Here is a 6,548-nt window from a genome sequence, read left to right on the forward strand (position 1 = left end):
TCCACACTTTGAGCAAAAAGCTATAAGTGGCTATTCACAGCATCAATGCTCAAAAGTGAGTAAATGCAAAACAATGTGCATGTGGAAAAAGTGGGATCTGGGATTTGGAATCTACAACTCAGTAACAGAAGAAGCAAACTGAAGTACTGCAGTACAGGGAGGGAAATAGCCTTTAATAAAATTAAAAGGAAAAAATTCAATTTTACTCCAGCTGGTTTTTGCACTAAAAACATACATACACACCTACCAGTGCTCAGAGAAAACACCTGGATCTGAATTCAGGATCATGAAGTTTATAATAGGGATAAAATCTGGACACTCCAGCAAGTTTCAGTGCCTATTTTTTTCTGGACCCTCACTCATTTATAATCAATGAAAGTAAAAGCTGCCTGGAGCACCAAATACAGTAACGATGTTAGGTCTCATTCCCCTGACCCTGAAAGAGCCTCCAATCGTCGGGAAAAGATGAGTAAGAAGAGGCTGCTAAAATCTTAGGGCTGGAATGAATAGAGACATTACTGGCACCCGCTTGAGTAATTCAATGACCTACGGAATAACAGTGATACAGTGATACAGTGAACAGTAAAAGTACAAGAAAACACTTCAGCAATGGGGGTACAGTCCTTGCACACACAAGATCCAGAGCCAAGTAACTAGCACTTAGGTCCCAACTGAGGCAATGTAATGTGCAAACTTGGTGGTCCCTGACCCAGCACCCTCTGTGCTCCCAGTGACCCAGTGATATGGCAAGCAAACCATGCCCTGGGGGCTACCATGGGCTCATCTGCAGCCCCTGAGGGGAAAAGAAATCCTATAATCATGCCTTAGGATGTATTTCTGGACCACACTCCAAATGCTCAATGACTAGCCCTGTCTAAATGCTCAGAATTAAACCCCAGTGCTGCTCAGAGAACATATAAGATGAAACTGGATGAGATTTGGTGGCCTAAGAAACAAATACCAACCTTTTTTTTTTTTTTTTTTTGCTTTTTGGGTCACACCTGGCTATGCACAGGGATTACTCCTCGCTCTGCACTCAGGAGTTACTTCTGGCAGTGCTCAGGGGACCACATGGGATGCTGGGAATCGAACCCGGGTCGGCCACGTGCAAGGCAAACGCCCTACCCGCTGTGCTATCTCTCCAACCCCACAAACACCAACCTTCTAATGTGTAGGTCTGGTCCCACTGTATCAGGACTTCTTTATTTTTCTTTTTGGGTCACACTCGGGGTTACTCCTGGCTCTGCACTCAGGAATTACTTCTGGCGGTGCTCAGGGGACCATATGGGATGCTGGGAATCGTACCCAGGTCGGCTGCATGCAAGGCCAATGCCCTACCCACTGTGCTATCGCTCCAGCCCCTGTATCAGGACTTTAAGAAAAAATTAGGGGCCAGTAACTGGGACTCAACAACAATGCCGTTGCCTTGCTTATGTAAGGCTAGATGTAGCAGCAGAAACTGTTTAGAAGAGATGAAATACTCCTTAATGATGCAAATGGTGGATTTCTTAAAATCTAACCCTGTATCGTGTTTTATGTCACTGTCACAGTCCTCCCGTTGTTCATCAATTTTCTTAAGTGGGCACCAGTAACATCTCCATTGTGAGACTTGTTGTTACTGTTTTTGGCATATCGAATACATCACGGGTAGCTTTGCCGTGCAGGCGGAATACTCTTGCCGGGCTCTCCGAGAGAGGGAAGGAATCGGTTGTGTGCAAGGCAAGAATGCCCTACTCGCTCCAGTGATAAGATAGCGGGTATCGAATGGTGTTCGAATCACTATCAAATCATGTTTTACAGCCATGTAAATAAATACACCCAGGAAATAGCTGCAGGATATAAATGAACACACACAGAAAGTATGTAGCAAGGTTACTGTATGTTACATGTGTTACAACATATAAAAAGTGAAAAATTTAATTCATGAATCATAGAATTATCCATTGTAAAAACTAAAAAAGATTAAAAAGCAGTTGAGGGGTTGAAGCAATAGCACAACAGGTAGGACATTTGCCCTGCACAAGGTCAACCTGGGTTCGATCTCCAGCATCCCATATGGTGCCCCGAGGACTGCCAGGAGTAATTCCTGAGTGCATGAGCCAGAAGTAACCCCTGTGCAATGCTGGGTATGACCCAAAAAGAAAATACATACATACATACATACATACATAAAAAGCAGTTGAATGCAATGAAAACTTATCCACATGATGTGAAAAAATGTGCATATGACATGACAACTTGCGTTTATTATGTGTGATCAGCGATGAATCACCTCTGCATAGCACCTCCACCTCAGGCACTCTGGAGCTGGAAATTAACAGTATTGTAGCAAGAGTAGGAGCAGTCGCATGGGTCTCTGCTGAAATATGATGAGCACCAAGCCATGAATGCACGTTGGGGTTCTGGAGGCTGAAGTAAAACCTAGAAAACAGGCATGTAGAGGTTGCTGAAAACCCATGAATATGGTCAGGGACACAATATGAGTGAAATAGCAGGTGATGCATTTAAGTGTTAACTGGCATGATGCCCAGCACACTCCATTTTTATGTCTGTGGTGGTCACCCAGTGCTCACTCTCTGTATGCTCCTATGACTTCGTCAATCACTGTGCAGAGGCAGAGTTGTGTGTGAGGACATGACACCCTCCTCTGACAATGAGTATTAGTCATTGTCTCATACAGGGGGAAGCTAACCTGTAATACTATCCTAGCGTGTCACACAGGGCTCACAATGCTAAGCTTATTACCTTCCCATGATCCTCATTGTAATGCCTTCTATTTATTGCATGTGAGAAACTGTGAATTCTTGGCTCACTAACATTCAAAATGAATGCAGTCTTAGAAGTAGTGCTCCCTTCAAATACTACATGATCTTTTAGAACTGCTCCCTTGAAACACTTATGCAACAAAAAGCTGTAATGATCTTATAGTAGCATTGGATATTATTCTAAAGGAGAACAGCAGGCAATCAAGAGCCCTGCCTCCAAAGCTCAGGTACTCTAACATCTTCTAGTGCCATCCACAACTCCAAAAAGAACCTAGTGACAAAGGAGCACAAAGAGAGTCAGATAAGGGAAATTTCTGGTGCACACAGGGTACCCGGCATTGCATGCAACTGTGAACACTTCTAGGCATCACTGGCCAGCACTGAAATGGAATAGATGTCTCACACACATAGAAATCTGTATTCGAACTCTGACTTCAGCCCCTACCCAGCATGGGTGCAACCCCACTGTCTCCAAGTATCATGGGACCTGAGTAGCATTCAGGCCACTGTCTGAACTAAGCACCACAACTCGCATCCAGTTTGACAAATATCATGTGGTGCAGCAGCCACCATGACCTGAAAAAGCATTCAGAACACAAACAGTAAAACCAAAGACATAAAAAGACATAAAAACTCTGACACTGATCACAATTGGTTCAGACATTGTAGGCATTGTGACAGTGTTTTATCATAAGTTTAGCAGTGATCCCCCACGTTCTGAATGCGATAGCACAGCGGGTAGGGCGTTCGCCTTACACGCGGCCAACATGGCCGACCCGAGTTCGATTCCTCCGCCCCTCTCGGAGAGCCCGGCAAGCTACCGAGAGTGTTCGATATGCCAGACACAGTAACAACAAAGTCTCCAATGGAGACGTTACTGGGCCCGCTCGAGCAAATCGACGATCAACGGGAGGGCCTTTACCTTTACCTTTACCTTACCCATCTGATAAGAGATTAATATCCAGGATATACAAGACCCTAATAGAATTGTACAAGGAAAAAACCTCCAACCCCATCAAAAAATGGGGAGAAGAAATGAACAGAAGCTTCCTCAAAAAAAAATACAAATGGCCAAAAACACATGAAAAAATGTTCCACATTGCCAATCATCAGGGAGATGCAAATTAAAACAACAATGAGATGTCATCTCACACCACAGAGACTGACACACATTCAAAAGAACAAAAGCAACCAGTGCTGGCATGGATGTGGCGGGGGGAAGGGACACTCTTTCACTGTTGATGGGAATGCCGACAGGTCCAGCCTTTTTGGAAAACAATATGGGCATTCCTTCAAAAACTAGAAATTGAACTTCCATATGACCCAGCAATACCACTTCTGGGAATATATCTTGAGGGTGCAAAAAAGCACAGCAGAAATGACATCTGCTCCTATATGTTCATTGCAGCACTGTCCACAATAGCCAGAATCTGGAAACAACCCAAGTGCCCAAGAACAGACGACTGGTTAAAGAAACTCTGGTACACCACCCCAGATGGGAGCGGGTGCTATCCCTCCACCTGTTCTCTGAGGATCCCGGCAGCCATCATCTTCCAGAATTCATTGGAAAATCCAGGTATGGGCCAGCAGTGACGACACACAATGGGCTTCACGAGATGGGGAGGAACTAGTCCTTATCCTCCCCTGTCCTGACAGGACCCTGAGATGCCACCTATGAACGCCCCTCCCATTTGACCCAACTATATCTACCTGGGAATACATCCAGGGGACCAGAATCTGGAAACAACCTGAATGCCTGAGAACAGACGAATGGATAAAGAAACTATGGCACATCTACACAATGGAATACTATGTACTCATATGGCACTCAGAATCTGGTGTTTCCAGATTCTGGCTATTGTGAATAGTACTGCAATAAACACAGGAGTGCAGATAGTGTTTCTGCTGTGTATTTTTGGGTCCCCTGGGTATATTCCCAGAAGTGGTATTGTTGGGTCAAACGGGAGCTCAATTTCTAGTTTTTTGTCCAAATTGTTTTCCAAAAAGGCCGGGCCAGTCCACTGTTAGGAAAAATGAAGTCATGAAATTTGCCTATAAATGGATGGACCTGCCCTCCGCATCCCCCCAGTCTCCTCTAACCAACCCAGCGCCTCGGAACCCACCTCCCTCACCATGACTCCGGTCACTCCCACCCCCACCCCCACCCCCACCCCCCGCATACCCCCAATCACCCCGCTGACCGACAACAGCCATCCCCCGCACCTGCACACGTCGGCCCTCAAGAGGCTCAGACTCCCTGACAAGGAGAACACACCCCTGACCCTCAGTGCCACGCGAGATCTGGCCAGCAAGCTGGCATTGCGGATCCTGCAGGAGCTGGGAGAGCCGAAAGGCAAGGTGCCGGCCCCCGAAGCCAACGCCGTGGAGCCGCTGCTGCAAGAGAACCCTCGGCTCTTCATCATCTTCCCCATCGAATACCACAACATCTGGCAGATGTACAAGAAGGCCGAGGCGTCCTTCTGGACGGCCGAGGAGGTAGACCTTTCCAAGGACATCCAGCATTGGAACGCCCTCAAGCCCGAGGAGAGGTACTTCATATCTCATACATCCTGGCTTTCTTCGCCGCCAGCAACAGCACCGTCAATGAGAAACTGATCAAGCGGTTTAGCCAAGAAGTTCAGATCACAGAAGCCCGCTGTTTCTATGGCTTTCAAACTGCTATGGAAAACATTCACTCTGAAATGTACAGTCTCTTCATTGATACTTACATAAAGATTCCAAAGAAAGGGAATATCTCTTCAATGCTATTGAAACAATGTCTTGATACTGGGACCCATGGTGGTGGAAAATGGGCACTGGTGGAGAGATGGGTATTTGATCATTGTATAATTGAAATCCAAGCACAAAAATCTGTAAGTCTACAACTGTACCTCATGGTGTTTCACTAATAAAAATTTTTAAAAAATAAAATAAAATAAAATTTCAAACACACACACACACACACAAAAAAAAAAACAATGCCTTGTGTCAAGAAGAAGGTGAACTGGGCCTTGCATTGGATTGGAGACATAGAGGCTACCTATGGAGAACGTGTTGTGGCTTTTGTGGCAGTGGAAGGGATCTTCTTTTCTGGCTTTTTTGCATCGATATTCTGGCTGAAAAAAAGAGGACTGATGCCTGGCCTCACATTTTCCAATGAATTTATTAGCAAGATTGAGGGTTTACACTGTGACTTTGATTGCGTGATGTTCAAACATCTAATGCACAAACCTTCTGAGCATAGAGTAAAAGAAATAATCCTCAGTGCTGTTACAACAGAACAGGAGTTCCTTACTGAGGCCTTGCCTGTGAATCTCACTGGGAAAAACTGCATGTTAATGAAACAGTATATTGAATTTGTGGCTGACAGACTTATGCTGGGGCTGGGTTTTAGCAAGGTTTTCAGAGTAGAAAATCCATTTGACTTCATGGAGAATATCTCACTGGAAGGGAAGACTAACTTCTTTGAGAAGAGAGTAGGCAAGTATCAGAGGATGGGAGTGATATCAAGTTCAACAGATAATTCTTTTACCTTGGATGCAAACTTCTAAAGGAACCAAGGTGCATTTTTATACCCGAAAAAACAGTCTTCCTCGTTGTATGGTTTTGTAGTTTAGGACTTTTTGTTTTGTTTTCTGGGTGGGGCATGCCTAGCATTGCTTAGGGGTCACTCTTGGTGGAGTTTGGAGGACCATTGTGGTGACAGGAATTGAATCCAGGTAGACAACATGCAAGGCCCATTACCAAGACTCCCACAAATTCACAGGCAGTGGGCACAGGTCT

At 45.1% G+C, this 6,548-nt stretch overlaps 1 pseudogene; it reads left to right on the top strand.

Moving 5' to 3' along the window:
- The first annotated feature begins 4,898 nt into the window (after nucleotides 1-4,898).
- On the top strand, nucleotides 4,899-6,316 carry LOC130044449 (ribonucleoside-diphosphate reductase subunit M2-like; annotated as a pseudogene).
- Nucleotides 6,317-6,548: the final 232 nt, after the last annotated feature.

This window comes from Sorex fumeus, unplaced genomic scaffold (genome assembly GCF_029834395.1).
Source record: "Sorex fumeus unplaced genomic scaffold, SorFum_2.1 ptg000122l, whole genome shotgun sequence".
NCBI classification, from domain to species: Eukaryota; Metazoa; Chordata; class Mammalia; order Eulipotyphla; family Soricidae; genus Sorex; species Sorex fumeus.